Source organism: Camellia sinensis, unplaced genomic scaffold, assembly GCF_055761805.1.
Source record: "Camellia sinensis isolate YWXY unplaced genomic scaffold, ASM5576180v1 Unanchor6, whole genome shotgun sequence".
In the NCBI taxonomy this organism is placed as follows: Eukaryota; Viridiplantae; Streptophyta; class Magnoliopsida; order Ericales; family Theaceae; genus Camellia; species Camellia sinensis.
The window spans coordinates 139,787-161,487 of NW_028129474.1; positions in this window are offsets into that span (position 1 = coordinate 139,787).

The following is a 21,701-nucleotide window of genomic DNA, read 5'->3' on the forward strand; positions in this document are numbered from 1 at the left end:
TTCGGACACTCTTGCATGATGGCAGATACGTAATTATGGTGTTTGCTTGCCATTTTTCATGCATTAGGGTTTTAACACTCGGACACTTATTCGGACCCTCTTGCATGATGGCAGATATGTAATTATGGTGTTTACTTGCCATTTCTCGAGCACTACGATTCAAACACCCGGACACTTATTCGGAGCCTCTTGCATGATGATAGATATGTAATTATGGTGTTTACTTGCCATTTCTTATGCATTACGGTTTAAACACTCGAACACTTATTCGGACCCTCTTGCTTGATGGCAAATTTGTAATTATGGTGTATATTTGCCATTTCTCATGCATTAGGGTTTAAACATTCAGACACTTACTTGGACCCTATTGCATGATGGCAAATACGTAATTATAGTGTTTACTTGCCGTTTCTCATGCATTAGGGTTTAAACACTCAGAAACTAATTCGGAACCTCTTGCATGATGGCAGATATGTAATTATCGTGTTTACTAGCCACTTCTCATGCATTAGGGTTTAAACACTCTGATACTTATTCGGACCCTCTTGCATGATAGCAGATTTGTAATTATGGTGTTTATTTGCCATTTCTTGTGCATTAGGGTTTAAACACTCGGACACTTATTGGGACCCTTTTGCATGATGGCAGATATGTAACTATGGTGTTTACTTGCCATTTCTCATGCATTAAGGTTTAAAGACTCGGATACTTACCATTTCTCCAACATTAGGATCCGAACACTCAGACACCTATTCGGACCCTCTTGCATGACTGTAGATATGTAAGTATTGTGTTCACTTGCCATTTCTTATACATTTAAACACCCAGACACTTATTTGGACGCTCTTGCATGATGGCAGATATGCAATTACGGTGTTTATTTGCCATTTCTCATGCATTAGGGTTTAAACACTCGGACACTTATTCGGACCCTCTTGCATGATGGCAGATAAGTAATTATGGTGTCCACTTGCCATTTCTCATGCATTAGGGTTTAAACACTCGGACACTTATTCGGACCCTCTTGCATGATTGCAGATATGTAATTATGCTGTTTACTTGCCATTTCTCAAGCAATAGGATTCGAACACTCGGACCCTTATTCGGGCCTTCTTGCATGATGGCAGAAATGTAATTATAGTGTCTATTTGCCATTTCTCATGCATTACGGTTTAAACACTCGGACACTTATTCGGACCCACTTGCTTGATGCCAGATATGTAACTGTGGTGTTTACTTGCCATTTCTCGAGCATTAGGATTCAAAAATTCGGACACTTATTCGGATCCTCTTGCGTGATGGCAGTTATGTAATTAGGGTGTTTACTTGCCGTTTCTCATGCATTAGGGTTTAAACACTCGGACACTTATTCAGAACCTCTCGCATGATGGCATATATGTAATTATGGTGTTTACCTGCCATTTCTCATGCATTAGCATTTATATACTCGGACACTAATTCGGAACCTCTTGCATGATGGCAGATATGTTATTATGGTGTTTACTTTCCATTAGTCATGCATTAGTGTTTAAACACTCGGACACTTATTCGGACACTCTTGCGTGATGGCAGATATGTAATTATAGTGTCTACTTGCCATTTCTCATGCATTAGGGTTTTAACATTCGAACACTTATTCGGACACTCTTGCATGATGGCAGATATATAATTATGGTGTTTACTTTCCATTTGTCATGCATTAGTGTTTAAACACTCGGACACTTATTCGGACACTCTTGCGTGATGGCAGATATGTAATTATAGTGTTTACTTGCCATTTCTCATGCATTACAGTTTTAACATTCGGACACTTATTCAGACACTCTTGCATGATGGCAGATATATAATTATGGTGTTTACTTTCCATTTCTCGAGCATTAGGATTCGAACACTCGGACCCTTATTCGGACCTTCTTGCATGATGGAAGATATGTAATTATGGTGTTTATTTGCCATTTCTCATGCATTAGTGTTTAAACGCTCGGACATTTATTTGGAACCGCTTGCATGATTGCAGATATGTAATTATGGTGTTCACTTGCCATTTCTCATGCATTAGGGTTTAAACACTCGGACACTTATTCGGACCCTCTTGCGTGATGGCAGATATGTAATTTTGGAGTTTAGTTGCCATTTCTTATAAATTAGGGTTTAAACACTCGGACACTTATTCGGACACTTATTCAGACCCTCGTGGATGATGGCAGATATGTAATTATGGTGTTTACCTGCTATTTCTCGAGCATTAGGAGTCGAACACTCGGACACTTATTCGGGCCCTCTTGCATAGTGGCAGGTATGTAATTATGGTGTTTACTTGCCATTTCTGATGCATTAGGGTTTAAACACTCGGACCCCTATTCGGACCCTGTTGCATGGTGGCAGATATGTAATTATGGTGTTTATTTGCCATTTCTCATGCATTAGGGTTTAAACACTCGAACACATACTCGGACCCTCTTGCATGATGGCAGATATGTAATTATGGTGTTTACTTGACATTTCTCATGCATTAGGGTTTCAAACACTCGGACACTAATTCGGAACCTCTTGCATAATGGCAGATATGTAATTATGGTGTTTACTTTCCATTTCTCATGGATTAGGGTTTAAACACTCGGACACATATTCGAACCGTCTTGCATGATGGCAGATATGTAATTATGGTGTTTACTTTTCATTTTTTATGTATTAGGGTATAAACACTCGGACACTTATTCGGACCCTCTTGCATGATGGCAGATATGTAATTATGGTGTTTATTTACCATTTCTCATGCATTACGGTTTAAACACTTGGACACTTATTCGTACCCTCTTGCATGATAGCAGACATGTAATTATGGTGTTTACTTGCAATTTCTCACACATTAGGGTTTAAATACTCGGACACTTTTTCGGACCCTCTTGCATGATGGCAGATATGTAATTATGGTGTTTACTTGCCATTTCTCGAGCATTAGGATTCGACTTCTCGGACCCTTATTCGGACCTTCTTGCATGATGGCAGCTATGTAATTATGGTGTTTATTTGCCATTTCTTATGCATTAGGGTTTAAACCCTCGGACACTTATTCGGACCCTCTTGCTTGATGGCAGATATGTAATTATGGTTTTTATTTACCATTTCTCATGCATTTGGGTTTAAAGACTCGGACACTTACTCGGACCCTCTTGCATGATGGCAAATATGTAATTATGGTGTTTACTTGCCATTTCTCACGCATTAGAGTTTAAACACACGGACACTTATTCGGAACCGCTTGCATGATGGCAGATATGTAATTATGGTGTTTACTTGCCATTTCTCATGCATTAGGGTTTAAACAAACGGACACTTATTCGGTCCCTCTTGCCTGATGGCGGATATGTAATTTTGGAATTCAGTTGCCATTTCTTCTGCATTTGGGTTTGAACACACGGACACTTATTCGGACCCTCTTGCGTGATGGCAGATATGTAATTATGGTGTTTACCTGCCATTTGTCGAGCATTAAGAGTCGAACACTCGGACACTTATTCGGACCCTTTTGCATAATGGCAGGCATTTAAATATGTTGTTTACTTGTCATTTCGTATGCATTAGGGTTTAAACAATCGGACCCTTTTTCGGACCCTCCTGCGTGATGGCAGATTTGTAATTATGGTGTTTATTTGCCATTTCTCATGCATTAGGGTTTAAACACTCGGACATCTACTCGGACCCTCTTGCATGATGGCAGATATGTAATTATGGTGTTTACTTGCCATTTCTCAGGCATTAGGGTTTAAACACAAGGACACTTATTCGGACCCTCTTGCCTGATTGCAGATATGTAATTTTGGAGTTTAGTTGCCATTTCTTATGTATTTCGGTTTAAACACTCGGACACTTATTCGGACACTTATTCGGACCCTCTTGCATGATGGCAGATATGTAATTATGGTGTTTACCTGCCATTTGTCGAGCATTAGGAGTCAAACACTCGGACACTTGTTCGGACCCTCTTGCATAATGGCAGGCATGGAATTATGTTGTTTACTTGCCATTTCTTATGCATTAGGGTTTAAACAATCGAACCCTTATTCGGACCCTCTTGCATGATCGCAGATATGTAATTATGGTGTTTATTTGCCATTTCTCAGGCATTAGGGTTTAAACACTCGGACACTTACTCGCACCCTCTTGCATGATGGCAGATATGTAATTATGATGTTTACTTGCGATTTTCTCATGCATTAGGGTTTAAACACTCGGACACTTTTTCGAGCCATCTTTCATGGTGACAGATATGTAATTATTGTGCTTACTAGCCATTTCTCGAACATTAGGATTCAATCCCTCAAACATTTATTCGGACCCTCTTGCATGATGGTAGATATGTAATTATGGTGTTTACTTTCCATTTCTTATGTATTAGGGTTTAAACACTCAGACACTTATTCGGAACCTCTTACATGATGGCAGATATGTAATTATGGTGTTTAGTTGCCATTTCTCATGCATTAGGGTTTAAACACTCGGACACTTATTCGGACCCCCTTGCATGATGGCAGATATGTAATTCTGGTGATTACCAGCCATTTCTCACGTATTAGGGTTCAAACACTCGGACACTTATTCGGACCCTCTTGCATGATGGCTGATATGTAATTATAGTGTTTACTTGCCATTTCTCGAGCATTAGGATTCGAAAATTCGGACACTTATTCAGATCCTCTTGCACAATGGCAGATATGCAGTTATGGTGTTCACTTGCCCTTTCTCATGCTTTAGGGTTTAAACACTCGGACACCTATTCAGACCCTCTTTCATGATGGCAGATATGTAATTATGGTGTTTACTTGCCATTTCTTATGCGTTAGAGTTTAAACACTCGGACACTTATTCGGACCCTTTTGCATGCTGGCCGATATGTAATTATGGTGTTTATTTGTCATTTCTCATGCATTAGGGTTTAAACACTTGGACACTTATTCGGACACTCTAGCATGATGGCAGATATGTAATTATGGTGTTTACTTGCCATTTCTCAAGCATTACGGTTTAAACCCTCGGACACTTATTCGGACCCTCTTGCATTGTGGCAGATATGTTATTATGGTGTTTACTTGCCAGTTCTCGAGCATTACGATTCCAACACTCGGACACTTATTCAGAGCCTCTTGCATGACGGCTGATATGTAATTATGGTGTTTACGTGCCATTTCTTATGCATTAGGGTTGAAACACTCGGACACTTATTCGGACCCTCTTGCAGGATGGCAGCTATGTAATTATGGTGTTTTTTTGCCATTTCTCATGCATTAGGATTTAAACACTCGGACACTTACTTGCACCCTCTTGCACGATGGCAAATATGTAACTTTGGTGTTTAGTTGCCATTTCTCATGCATTAGGGTTTAAACACTCGGACACTTACTCGGACCCACTCGCATTATGACAGATATGTAATTATGGGGTTTAGTTGACATTTCTCATGCATTAGGGTTTAAACACTCGGACACTTTTTCGGACCCTCTTGCATGATGGCAGATATGTAATTATGGTGCTTACTAGCCATTTCTCGAGCATTAGGATTCGACCTCTCGGACACTTATTCAGACCATCTTGCATGATGGCAGATATGTAATTCTACTGTTTACTTGCCATTTCTCATGCATTAGGGTTTAAACACTCGGACACTTATTCGGATCCTCTTGCATGATGGCAGATATGTAAATGTGGTGTTTACCTGCCATTTCTCTAGCATTAGGATTCGACCTCTCGGAACCTTATTCGGACCTTCTAGCATGATGGCAGCTATGTAATTATGGTGTTTATTTGCCATTTCTCATGCATTAGTGTTTATACCCTCGGACACTTATTCGGACCCTCTTGCATGACGCCAGATATGTAATTACGGTGTTTACTTGCCATTTCTCAAGCATTTGGTGTCGAACACTCGAACCCTTATTCGGACCTTCTTGCCTGATGGCAGATATGTAATTATGTTTTTTATTTGCCATTACTCAGGCATTAGGGTTTAAACACTCGGACACTTATTCGAACCCTCTTGCTTGATGGTAGATATGTAATTATGGTGTCTAGTTGCCATTTCTCGAGCATTAGGATTCAAAAATTCGGACACTTATTCAGATCCTCTTCCGTCATGGAAGATATGAAATTAGGGTGTTTACTTGCCCTTTCTCATGCGTTAGGGTTTAAACACTCGGACACTTATTCAGACCCTCTTGCATGATGGTAGATATGTAATTATGGCGTTTACTTGCCATTTCTTATGAATTAGAGTTTAAACACTCAGACACTTATTCGGATCCTCTAGCATGATGCCAGATATATAATTATGGTGTTCATTTGCCATTTTTCGAGCATTACGATTCGAAAATTCTGACACTTATTCAGACCCTCTCGCATGATGGCTGCAACGTAATTTTGGTGTTTACTTGCCATTTCTCATGCATTAGGGTTTAAATACTCAAACACTAATTCGGAACCTCTTGCATGACGGCATATATGTAATTATGGTGTTTACTGTCCATTTCTCATGCATTAGGGTTTAATACTTGGACACTTATTCGGACCCTCTTGCATCATGACAGATATGTAATTATGGTGTTTACTTGCCATTTCTGATGCATTAGGGTTTAAACACTCGGACACTTATTCGGACCCTCTTGCATGATTGCAGATATGTAATTATGGTGTTTAATCGCCATTTCTCGAGCATTAGGATTCGAACACTTGGACCCATATACGGACCTTCTTGCATGATGGCAGATATGTAATTATGATGTTTACTTGCCATTTCACATGCAGTAGGGTTTAAACACTCGGACACTTATTCGGACACTCTTGCATGATGGCAGATACGTAATTCTGGTGATTACCTGCCATTTCTCACGCATTAGGGTTTAAACACTCGGACACTTATTCGGAACCTCTTGCATGATGGCTGATATGTAATTATGGTGTTTACATGCCATTTCTCGGGCATTAGGATTCGACCTCTCGGACCCTTATTCGGACCTTGTTGCATGAGGGCAGCTATGTAATTATGGTGTTAATTTGCCATTTCTCATGTATTAGGGTTTAAACCCTCAGACACTTATTCGGACCCCTTGCATGACGGCAGGTATGTAATTATGCTGTTTACTTGCCATTTCTCCAGCATTTGGATTAGAAAATTCGTACACTTATTCAGATCCTCTTGCATGATGGCAGATATGTAATTATGGTGTTCACTTGCCCTTTCTCATGCTTTAGGGTTTAAACACTCGGACACCTATTCCGACCCTCTTGCATGATGGCAGATGTGTAATTATGGTGTTTACTTGCCATTTCTTATGCATTAGAGTTTAAACACTCGGACACTTATTCAGACCCTTTTGCATGATGGCCGATATGTAATTATGGTGTTTATTTGGCATTTCTCTTGCATTAGGGTTTAAACACTTGGACACTTATTCAGACATTTTTGCATGATGGCAGATATGTAATTATTGTGTTTACTTGCCATTTCTCATGCATTATGGTTTAAACACTCGGACACTTATTCGGACCCTCTTGCATGATGGCAAATATGTAATTACGGTGTTTACTTGCCAGTTCTCGAGCATTACGATTCAAACACTCGGACACTTATTCGGAGCCTCTTGCATGATGGCTGATATGTAATTATGGTGTTTACTTGTCATTTCTTATGCATTAGGGTTGAAACACTCGGACACTTATTCGGACCCTCTTGCAGGATGGCAACTATGTAATTATTGTCTTTATTTGCCATTTCTCATGCATTTGGGTTTAAACACTCGGACACTTACTTGGACCCTCTTGCACGATGGCAAATATGTAATTATGGTGTTTAGTTGCCATTTCTCATGCATTAGGGTTTAAACACTCGGACACTTACTCAGACCCACTTGCATTATGACAAATATGTAATTATGGTGTTTAGTTGCCATTTCTCATGCATTAGGGTTTAAACACTCGGACACTTTTTCGGACAAACAGAGTGTAAATATATATATGGGGCTTACAAGTGCAGAAGCAATAATTTAAAATTTAGAAGTGGTCCATAAGAGCAGTGCGTAAGTTACATGGAATGGCATACAGCTTTACATAATATTACAACTTGAATACAAATATAATGAAGTACAAAATACATAATACATAATACATCTTGATCAAAAGCCTTCTCCAGCCGACATGTGTGAATTACAAGTATTACAAGCCGAGAAGCTTAATTTTCAAGATTGCCGACGTGAACACAAGTTAGGCTGACATAAACAAAAAACCCAAAACAAGCTCGCGAGTCACACCTAGGCGTCACCGCCTTCCTGCTCATCACCTACATATATATAGAGAGGGTGAGCTTGGATACTCAGTGAATGGTATAAGAAATAAAGGGGTTTGCGTGACTGGTATTCAAGATCTTTATCAAACAATACATAACATAATTAGTGCAAGTCAAGGGATGAACCAAGTCCATCTTCCAAATCTGTCAAGTTTCAAAGGATGCTTACTAAACATCATTATAATACAAGTGATGACATCTCGGCAAACAAAACCCACACGGTAAACCGTTAGTGGCAAGTAAGACAAAACAAGGCAAGACAAGGGAGATATCTCAATTCAATGGTGTCGTTGCATTATAGTCCCCGGACACAAAGGACTCTTGCTACTAATACTTAGAGTCACCTAGCACGTACGGACTTCCAAACTTTGTGCTACAATTGCTTATAGTCCCTTAGCACGTACGGACTTCCAAACTTTGTGCTACAAATGCTTATAGTCCCTTAGCACGTACGGACTTCCAAACTTTGTGCTACAAATGCTTATAGTCCCTTAGCACGTACGGACTTCCAAACTTTCTGCTACAGATGCTTATAGTCCCTTAGCACGTATGGACTTTCAAACTTTGTGCTACACATGCTTATAGTCCTTTAGCACGTACGGACTTCCAAACTTTGTGCTACAAATGCTTATAGTCCCTTAGCACGTATGGACTTTCCAAGAATGTCATCAAAACGAGATATACATATATATATATATATATATATATTCCAATTAGGAATAACCATTCATGCTTACAAATACTTTCCAAAACGAAACAAAACAAGACTTTTATCAAAGCATTATAACATAGCTTTATTAAAAATACCACTCACTTAGTTCTTCAAACGTCGAAGTGAAGGCAAGTGCAAACCCTACAAACACATGGCAAAGTCTGTTGAATGCGCTTTCAAACAAGTTTCACAAGCATGCAGATGATCTCGGCGTTTCTCAAGACTATGTCAAATCAAAACAAACACAGTTCTTTATCTCGGGAAAACATGCTGGGCAACTACCAGGTCTAAGCCGAGGTTCCACATCCCCTGGCCGAGGTGTGGCCTCGATGGCCACATTCAAAGGAATGAAGTCGGGAAAAATCTGGGTTTCCCTTTCTTCAAGAACATGATGAACATGAAGAACATGAACATGAGGAAGATGAATGCAAAGATCGTGATTTGCTATTACAAAATCTGAGATTTCATGCTATGAGTTCAAAAACATGGACCTGGGTACCCATATTCAAGGATCTTGTGAGAAAAAACACGAAACATGAATCTAAATGCAACTTCTAGATCAAACAAGACTTTTCCTTCAAGAACATATGAACACAATTTTCTCTTTCTAAAACCAACTTTAAATCGATGCATGACATGTAGAACGGGTTCGATCATGCAATGCAGCTAGATGATCAATAAGAATGACAAGGGTAAATCAAGAATCTAACCTCAATACGCGAATCTAACGGTTTGATCTCTAGGAATCAAGCTCGAAGCCCACTCTCTCACTCTAAATCTTCTTCTTCTTCTTCTTCTAGAGCTTCTCTCTCCTCACAAACAAAGACATATAGCAAAGTGACACATTTCTAGGTCTGTCGGCTGACTTAACCCTCTACAGGAGCACGTGGCAGCGGCTGGTTGGTGCTACACAGAAAGGTGGCTGAGTGACAAGACAAGACCATGACAAGTGTGTTTAACAAGCAAGACGACATGGGCATTCTAGTAGGCAATGATCTCGGCTAAAAGCAAGGCATCGGCAAGTAAGGGAATGATGACCTCGGCTAGAAAGGACAACACTTGACTAAGCTGTGCCACACCTTGGCCTAGATGTGCCACACCTCGGTCTAGGGCATACCTCTCCGCGACATGATCACTTAGGTGCAAAGGCAATATCTCGGCCTAGATGATTCACACCTCGGCCTTGGTGATGAACACCTCGGCCTAGATAATGACATCTCGGCCAATATGTCATGGCGAATGTGGAGGTCAAACAAAGTGGTTCCAAGATAATTCTAGACTGAAAATGACTTCGGCTAAACCCAAACCAAGCAAGGTACAAAACATACTGTAACACTTAACGAACAAAGACAAGACTCGAAATGCAAGTTTACATGATAGAATCACACGAATGCATATGAGTATGGTTAGGATAGCGTGAGGGATATTACACAAGCATTAGGGTTTAAACACTCGGACACTTATTCGGACCCTCTTGCAAGATGGTAGATATGTAATTATGGTGTTTACTTGCCATTTCTAATGCATTAGGGTTTAAACACTCGAACACTTATTCGGACCCTCTTGCATGATGGCAGATATGTAATTATGGTGTTTACTTGCCATTTCTAATGCATTAGGGTATAAACACTCAGATACTTATTCGGACCCCCTTGGATGATGGCAGATATGTAATTATAGTGCTTACTTGCCATTTCTCGAGCACTAGGATTCGAACCCTCAGACATTTATTCAGACCCTCTTGCGTGATGGTAGATATGTAATTATGGTGTTTACTTTCCACTTCTTATGTATTAGGGTTTAAACGCTTGGACACTTATTCGGACAAACTTCCACGATGGCAGATATGTAATTATGGTGTTTATTTGCCATTTCTCATGTATTAGGGTTTAAACACTCGGACACTTATTCAGGCCCTCTTGCATGATGACAAATATGTAGTTATGGTGTTCATTTGCCATTTCTCATGCGTTAGGGTTTAAACACTCGGACACCTATTCGGACCCTCTTGCATGATGGCAGATATGTAATTATGGTGTTTACTTGCCATTTTTCGCGCATTAGGATTTGAACACTCGGACCGTTATTCAGACCTTCTTGCGTGATGGAAGATATGTAATAATGGTGTTTATTTTCCATTTCTCATGCCTTAGTGTTTAAACACTCGGACATTTATTCGGACCCTCTTGCATGATGGCAGATATGTAATTATGGTGTTCACTTGCCATTTCTCGAGCATTAGGATTCAAAAATTTGGACACTTATTCGGATCCTCTTGCGTGATGGCAGATATGTAATTATGATGTTTACTTGCCCTTTCTCATGCATTAGGGTTTAAACACTTGGACACTTATTCAGACCCTCTTGCATAATGGCAGATATGTGATTATGGTGTTTACTTGCCATTTGTTATGCATTAGGGTTCAAACCCTCGGACACATATTCGGACCCTCTTGCATGATGGGAGATATGTAATTATGGTGTTTACTTGCCATTTCTCGAGCATTAGGATACGAAAATTCGGACACTTATTCGGATCCTCTTGCGTGATGGCAGATATGTAATTATGGTGTTTACTAGCCCTTTCTCACGCATTAGGGCTTAAACACTTGGAAACCTATTCAGACCCTCTTGCATGATGGCAGATATGTAATTATGGTGTTTACTTGCCATTTCTTATGCATTAGAGTTTAAACACTCGGACACTTATTCGGACCCTCTTGCATGATGGCAGATATGTAATTATGGTGTTTTTTGTCATTTCTCATGCATTAGGGTTTAAACACTCGGACACTTAATCGGACACTCTCGTACGATGGCAGATATGTAATTATGGTGTTTACTTGCCATTTCTCAAGCATTAGGATTTAAACACTCGGACACTTATTCGGACCCTCTTGCATGATGGCAAATATGTAATTATTCTGTTTACTTGCCATTTCTCGAGCGTTACGATTCAAGCACTCGGACACTTATTCGGAGCCTCTTCCATGATGGCAGATATGTAATTATGGTCTTTACTTGCCATTTCTTATGCATTAGGGTTTAAGCACTCAGACACTTATTCGGACCCTCTTGGCTGATGGCAGATATATAGTTATGGTGTTTGTTTGCCATTTCTCAAGCATTAGGGTTTAAATACTCGGACACTTACTTGGACCCTCTTGCATGATGGCAAATATGTAATTATGGTGTTTACTTGCCATTTCTCATGCATTAGGGTTTAACACTCGGAAACTAATTTGGAACCTCTTGCATGATGGCAGATATGTAATTATCATGTTTACTTGCCATTTCTCATGCATTAGGGTTTAAACACTCGGACACTGATTCGGACCCTCTTCCATGATGGCAGATATTTAACTATGGTGTTTACTTGCCATTTCTCATGCATTAAGGTTTAAACACTCGGATACATATTCGGACCCTCCTGCATGATGGCAGATATGTAATTATGGTGTTTACATGCCATTTCTCCAGCTTTAGGATCCGAACAGTCAGACACTTATTCGGACCCTCTTGCATGATGGAAGATATGTAATTATTGTGTTCACTTGCCACTTCTTATGCATTGGGGTTTAAACACTCGGACACATATTCGGACCTCCTTGCATGATGGCAGATATGTAATTATCTTGTTTATTTGTCATTTCTCAGGCATTAGGGTTCAACCACTTGGACACTTATTCGGACCCTCTTGCAAGATGGCAGATATGTAATTGTGGTGTTTACTTGCCATTTCCCATGCATTAGGGTTTAAACACTCGGACACTTATTTGGACCCTCTTGCATGATTGCAGATATGTAATTATGGTGTTTACTTGCCATTTCTCGAGCATTAGGATTTGAACACTCGGACCCTTATTCGGACCTTCTTGCATGATGGAAGATATGTAATTATGGTGTTTATTTTCCATTTCCCATGCATTAGTGTTTAAACACTCGGACATTTATTCGGACCCTCTTGCATGATGGCAGATATGTAATTATGGTGTTTATTTGCCATTTCTCGAGCATTAGGATTCAAAAATTCGGACACTTATTCGGATCCTCCTTCCTGATGGCAGATATGTAATTATGGTGTTTACTTGCCCTTTCTCATGCATTAGGGTTTAAACACTTCGACACTTATTCAGACCCTCTTGCATGATGGCAGATATGTGATTATGGTGTTTACTTGCCATTTGTTATGCACTAGGGTTCAAACCCTCGGACACTTATTCGGACCCTCTTGCATGATGGGAGATATGTAATTATGGTGTTTATTTGCCATTTCTCGAGCAATACGAAAATTTGGACACTTATTCGTATCCTCTTGCGTGATGGCAGATATGTAATTATGGTGTTTACTTGCCCTTTCTCATGCATTAGGGTTTAAACACTCGGACACTTATTCTGACCCTCTTCCATGATGGCAGATATGTAACTATGGTGTTTACTTGCCATTTCTCATGCATTAAGGTTTAAACACTCGGACACTTATTCGGACCCTCCTGCATGTTGGCAATATGTAATTATGGTGTTTACATGCCATTTCTCCAGCATTAGGATCCGAACAGTCAGACACTTATTCCGACCCTCTTGCATGATGGAAGATATGTAATTATTGTGTTCACTTGCCATTTCTTATGCATTGGGGTTTAAACACTCGGACACTTATTCGGACCCTCTTGCAAGATGGCAGATATGTAATTGTGGTGTTTACTTGCCATTTCCCATGCATTAGGGTTTAAACTCTCGGACACTTATTTGGACCCTCTTGCATGATTGCAGATATGTAATTATGGTGTTTGCTTGCCATTTCTCGAGCATTAGGATTCGAACACTCGAAACCTTATTCGCGCCTTCTTGCATGATGGTAGATATGTAATTTTGTTGTTTATTTGCCATTTCTCATGCATTAGGGTTTAAACACTCTGACACTTATTCGGGCCCCCGTGCTTCATGGCGGATATGTAATTATGGTGTTTACTAGCCATTTCTCGAGCATTAGGGTTCAAAAATTCGAACACTTATTCGGATCCTCTTGCGTGATGGCAGATATGTAATTATGATGTTTACTTGCCCTTTCTCATGCATTAGGGTTTAAACACTCTGACACTTATTCGGACTCTCTTTCATGATGGCAGATATGTAATTATGGTGTTTATTTGCCATTTCTCGTGCATTAGGGTTTAAACACTCAGACACTTATTCCGACACTCTTGCGTGATGGCAGATATGTAATTATGGTGTTTACTTGCCATTTCTCAAGCATTACGATTCGAAAAGTCGGACACTTATTCAGACCCTCTCGCATGATGGCAGATACGTAGTTGTGGTATTTATTTGCCATTCTCAGGCATTAGGGTTTAAACACTTGGACACTAAATCGGAACCACTTACATGGTGGCAGATATGTAATTATGGTGTTTACTTGCCCTTTGTCATGCATTAGGGCTTAAACACTCGGACACTTATTCGGACCCTCTTGCATGATGGCAGATATGTAATTATGGTGTTTGTTTGCCATTTCTGATGCACTACGGTTTAAACACCCGGACACTTATTCGGACCCTCTTGCATGTTGGAAAATATGTAATTATGGTGTTTACTTGCCATTTCTCATGCATTAGGGTTTAAACACTCGGACACTTATTCGGACCCTCTTGCAAGATGGCAGATATGTAATTATTCTGTTTACTTGCCATTTCTCGAGCATTACGATTCAAACACTCGGACACTTATTCGGAGCCTCTTCCATCAAGGCAAATATGTAATTATGGTCTTTACTTTCCATTTCTTATGCATTAGGGTTTAAACATTCGGAAACTTATTCGGACCCTCTTGCATGGTGGCAGATATGTAACTATGGTGTTTATTTGCCATTTCTCATGCATTAGGGTTTAAACACTCAGCCACTTATTCGGACCCTCTTGCATGATGGCAGATATGTAATAATGGTGTTTATTTGCCAAATTTTATGCCCTAGGGTTTACACACCCGGACACTTATTAAGACCCTCTTGCATGATGGCAGACATGTAATTATGGTGTTTACTTTCCCTTTCTCATGCATTAGCGTTTAAACACTCGGACACTTATTCAGACCCACTTACATGATGGTAGATATGCAATTATGGTGTTTAGTTGCCATTTCTAATGCATTAGAGTCTAAATACTCGGACACTTATTCGGACCCTCTTCCATGATGGAAGATATGTAATTATGGTGTTTACTTGCCATTTCTCGAGCAATAGGATTCGAACACCCAGACACTTATTCGGACCCTGTTGCATGATGGCAGATATGTAATTATGGTGTTTACTTGCCATTTCCTATGCATTAGGGTTTAAAAACTCGGACACTTCTTCGGATCCTCTTGCATGGTGACAGATATGTAACTATGGTGTTTATTTGCCATTTCGCATGCATTAGGGTTTAAACAGTCGGACCCTTATTCGGACCCTCATGCCTGATGACAGATATGTAATTATGCTGTTTACTTGTCATTTCTTATGCATTAGGGTTTAAACACGCAGAGACTTATTCGGACCCTCTTGCAGGATGGCAGATATGTAATTATGGTGTTTACTTTGCCATTTCTCGGGCATTAGGATTTGAACACTCAGACACTTTTTCGGTCGTTCTTGCATGCTGGCAGATATGCAATTATGGTGTTTATTTGCCATTTCTCATGCATTAGTGTTTAAGCACTCGGACACTTATTCGGAGCCTCTTGCATGATGGCAGATATGTAATTATGGTGTTTAGTTGCCATTTCTCGAGTATTAGGTTTCAAAAATTCAGACACTTATTCGGATCCTCATGCGTGATGGCAAATATGTAATTATGGTGTTTAATTGCCCTTTCCCATGCATTAGGGTTTAAATACTCGGACACATATTTGGACCCTCTTGCATGGTGGCAGATATGTAATTATGGTGTTTATTTACCATTTCTCATGCATTAGGGTTTAAACACTCGGACACTTATTCAGACCCTCTTGCATGGTGGCAGATATGTAACTATAGTGTTTACTTGTCATTTCTCATGCATTAGGGTTTAAACACCCGGACACTTACTCGGACCGTCTTGCATGATGGCAGATATGTAATTATGGTGTTTACTTGCCATTTCTCGAGCATTAGGATTCGAGCACATGGACACTTATTCGGACCCTCTTGCATGATGGTAGATATGTAATTAGGGTGTTTACTTGCCATTTCTTATGCATTAGGGTTTAAACACTCGTACAGTTATTCGGACCCTCTTGCATGGTGGCAAATATGTAATTATGGTGTTTATTTTCCATTTCTCTTGCATTAGGGTTTAAACACTCGGAAACTTATTTGGACCCTCTTGCATGATGGTAGATACGTAATTATGCTGTTTACTTGCCACTTCTTATGCATTAGGGTTTAAACACTCGGACAGTTATTCGGATCCTCTTGCATGGTGACAGATATGTAATTGTGGTGTTTATTTTCCATTTCTCATGCATTAGGATTTAAACACTCGGATAGTTATTCGGACCCTCTTGCATGATTGCAGATATGTAATTGTGGTGTTTACCTTGCCATTTCTCGAGCATTAGGATTTGAACACTCGGACACTTATTCGGACCCTCTTACATGATGGTAGATATGTAATTATGGTGTTCACTTGCCATTTCTTATGCATTAGGGTTGAAACACTCAGACACCCATTCGGACCCTCTTGCATGATGGCAGATATGTAATTGTGGTGTTTATTTCCCATTTCTTATGCATTAGGGTTTAAACACTCGGACACTTACTCGGATCCTCTTTCATGATGGCAGAATCGTAATTATGGTGTTTACTTTCCATTTCTCATCCATTAGGATTCAAACACTCGGACACTTATTCGGACCCTCTTGCATGATGGCAGATATGTAATTGTGGTGTTTACTTGCCATTTCTGATGCATTAGGGTTTAAACACTCGGACACTTATTCGGACCCTCTTGCTTGGTGGCAGATATGTAACTATGGTGTTTATTTGCCATTTCTCATGCATTAGGCTTTAAACATTCGGACACTTATTCGGGCCCTCTTGCATGATGACAGATATGTAATTATGGTGTTTACTTGCCATTTCTGATCCATTAGGGTTCAAACATGCGGACACTTGTTCGGACCCTCTTGCATGATGGCAGATATGTAATTATGGTGTTTACTTTGCCATTTCTGAAGCATTAAGATTCGAACACACAGACACTTATTCGGACCCTCTTGCATTATGGTAGATATGTAATTGTTGTGTTTGCTTGCCATTTCTTATGCATTAGGGTTTAAACACTCGGACACTTATTCGGACCCTCGTGCATGATGACAGATATATAATTATGGTGCATATTTGCCATTTCTCATGCATTAGGGTTTAAACACTCGGACACTTTTTCAGACCCTCTTGCGTGATGTCAGATATGCAATTATGGTGTTTACTTGCCATTTCTCTTGCGTTAGGGTTTAAACACCCGGACACTTATTCGGACCCTCATGCATTATGGTAGATATGTAATTATGGTGTTTACTTGCCATTTCTCGAGCATTAGGATTCGAACAAACGGACACTTATTTGGAACCTCTTGCATGATGGTAGATATGCAATTATGCTGTTTACTTGCCATTTCTCATGCATTAGGGTTTAAACACTCGGACACATATTCTGACCGACTTTCATGATGGCAGATGTGTAATTATGGTGTTCACTTTCCATTTTTCATGCGTTAGGGTTTAAACACTCGGACACTTATTCGGACCCTCTTGCATGATGGCAGATATGTGATAATGGTGTTTACTTTGCCATTTCTCGGGCATTAGGATTTGAACACTCAGACACTTTTTCGGTCGTTCTTGCATGATGGTAGATATGTAATTATGGTGTTTATTTTCCATTTCTCATGCATTAGGGTTTAAACACTCGGACACTTATTCGGACCCTCTTGCATGGTGGCAGATATGTAATTATGGTGCTTATTTGCCATTTCTCATGCGTTAGGGTTTAAACACTCGGACACATATTCGAACCCTCTTTCATGATGGCATATGTGTAATTCTGGTGTTCACTTGCCATTTCTCATGCATTAGGGTTTAGACACTCGGACACTTATTCGGACCCTCTTGCATGATGGCAGATATGTAATTATGGTGTTTACTTTGCCATTTCTCGGGCATTAGGATTTGAACACTCAGACAGTTTTTCGGTCGTTCTTGCATGATGGCAGATATGTAATTATGGTGTTTATTTGCCATTTCTGATGCATTAGGGTTTAAACACTCGGACACTTTTTCGGACCGTCTTGCATGATGGCAGATATGTAATTATCATGTTTACTTGCCATATCTCGAGCATTAGGATTCGAATACTCGGACCCTTATTCGGACCTTCTTGAATGATGGCAGATATGTCATTATGGTGTTTATTTGCCCTTTCTCATGCATTAGGGTTTAAATACTTGGACACATATTCGGACCCTCTTGCATGATGGCAGATATGTAATTACAGTGTATAGTTGGCATTTCTCGAGTATTAGGATTCGAAAATTCGGACACTTATTCGGATCCTCTTGCGTGATAGCAAATATGTAATTATGGTGTTTACTTACCCTTACTCATGCATTAGGGTTTAAACACTCGGACAATTATTTGGACCCTCTTGCATGATGGTAGATATTAAATTATGGTGTTTATTTGCCATTTCCCTTGCATTAGGGTTTAAACACTCGGACACTTATTCGGACCCTCTTGCATGATGGCAGATATGTAATTACGGTGTTTATTCGTCATTTCTGGTGCATTGGGGTTTAAACACTCGGAAACTTATTTGGACCCTCTTGCATGATGGCAAATATGTAATTATGTTGTTTACTAGCCATTTCTCATGCATTGGGGTTGAAACACTCGGACCCTTATTCGGAACCTCTTGCATGTTGGCAGATATGTAATTATGGTGTTTACTTGCCAAGTCTCGGGCATTAGGATTCGAACACTCGGACACTTATTCGGACACTCTTGTAAGATGGTAGATACGTAATTATGGTGTTTACTTGCCATTTCTTATACATTAGGGTTTAAACACACGGCCAGTTATTCGGACCCTCTTGCATGGTGGCAGATATGTAATTATGGTGTTTATTTTCCATTTCTCATGCATTAGGGTTTAAACACTTGGACAGTTATTCGGAACCTCTTGCATTACGGCAAATAGGTAATTATGGTGCTTGGTTGCCTTTTCTCATGCATTAGGGTTTAAACACTCGGACACTTATTCGGACCCTGTTGCATGATGGCAGATATGTAATTATGGTGTTTACTTGCCATTTCTCGAGCATTAGGATTCGAACACTCAGACACTTATTCGGACAGTCTTGCATGATGAGAGATATGCAATTACGGTGCTCACTTGCTATTTCTTATGCAATAGGGTTTAAACACTCGGACACTTATTCGGACCCTCTTGCATAGTGGCAGATATGTAACTATGGTGTTTATTTGCCATTTCTCATGCATTAGGCTTTAAACACTCGGACACTGATTCGGACCCTCTTGAATGATGACCGATATGTAATTATGGTGTTTACTTGCCATTTCTCATGCATTGTGGTTTAAACACGCGGACACTTATTCGGACCCTCTTGCATGATGGCAGATATGTAATTGTGTTGTTTATTTTGCCATTTCTCGAGCATTAGGATTCGAACACTCAGACACTTATTCGGAACCTCTTACATGATGGTAGATATGCAATTGTGGTGTTTACTTGCCATTTGTTATGCATTAGGGTTTAAACACTCAGACACTTATTCGGACCCTCTTGCATGATGTCAGATATGTAATTATGGTGCTTATTTGCCATTTCTCATGCATTAGGGTTTAAACACTCGGACACTTATTCGGACTCCCTTCATGATGGCAGATATGTAATTTTCGTGTTTACTTTCCATTTCTCGAGCATTAGGATTCGAATACTCGGACCCTTATTCGGACACTCTTGCATGGTGGCAGATACGTAATTAGGGTGTTTATTTGCCATTTCTCTTGCATTAGGGTTTAAACACTCGGACACTTATTCAGACCCTCTTGCATGATGGCAGATATGTAATTATGGTGTTTTTTGTCATTTCTCGTGCATTAGGGTTTAAACACTCGGAAACTTATTTGGACCCTCTTGCATGATGGCAGATATGTAATTATGGTGTTTACTTGCCATTTCTCATGCATTAGGGTTTAAACACCCGGACCTTTATTCGGACCCCCTTGCATGATGGCAGATATGTAATTATGGTGTTTACTTGCCAATTCTCGGGCATTAGTATTCGAACACTCGGACACTTATCCCGACACTCTTGCATTATGGTAGATACGTAATTATGGTGTTTAGTTGCCATTTCTTATGCATTAGGGTTTAAACCCTCGGCCAGTTATTCGGACCCTCTTGCATGGTGGAAGATATGTAATTTTGGTGTTTATTTTCCATTTCTCATGCGTTAGGGTTTAAACACTCGGACAGTTATTCGGCCCTTTTGCATGATGGCAGATAAGTAATTATGGTGTTTACATGCCATTTCTCATGCATTAGGGTTTAAACACTCGGACACTTATTCGGACCCTCTTGCATGATCGCAGATATGTAATTATGGTGTTTACTTGCCATTTCTCGAGCATTTGGATTCGAACACTCAGACACTTATTCGGACAGTCTCGCATGGTAGGAGATATGTAATTACGGTGCACACTTGCCATTTCTTATGCATTAAGGTTCAAACACGCGGACACTTATTCGGACACCCGTGCATAATGGCAGATATGTAACTATGGTGTTTATTTACCATTTCTCATTCATTGGGGTTAAAACACTTGAACCCTTATTCTAACCCTCTTGTGTGATGACAGCTATGTAATTGTGGTGTTTACTTGCCATTTCTCATGCATTAGGGTTTAAACACTCATACACTTATTCAGACCCTTTTGCATGATGGCAGATATGCAATTATGTAGTTTAGTTGCCATTTCTTATGCATTAGACGCTAAACAGTGCGACACTTATTCAGACCCTTTTGCATGATGGCAGATATGTAATTATGGTGTTTATTTGCCATTTCCTTTGCATTATGGTTTAAACACTCGGACACTTATTCGGACCCTCTTGCATGATGGCAGATATGTAATTATGGTGTTTATTTGTCATTTCTCGTGCATTAGGGTTTAAACACTCGGAAACTTATTTGGACCCTCTTGCATGATGGCAGATATGTAATTATGGTGTTTACTTTCCATTTCTCATGCATTATGGTTTAAACACCCGGACCCTTATTCGGACCCTCATGCAAGATGGCAGATATGTAATTATGGTGTTTACTTGCCAATTCTCGGGCCTTAGGATTCGAACACTCGGACACTTATTCGGACACTCTTGCACGATGGTAGATACGTAATTATGGTGTTTGCTTGCCATTTCTTATGCATTAGGGTTCAAACACTCGGCCAATTATTCAGACCCTCTTTCATGGTGGCAGATATGTAATTATGGTGTTTATTTTCCATTTCTCATGCGTTAGGGTTTAAACACTCGGACAGTTGTTCGGACCCTCTTGCATGATAGCAGATAAGTAATTATGGTGTTTACTTGCCATTTCTCGTGCATTAGGGTTT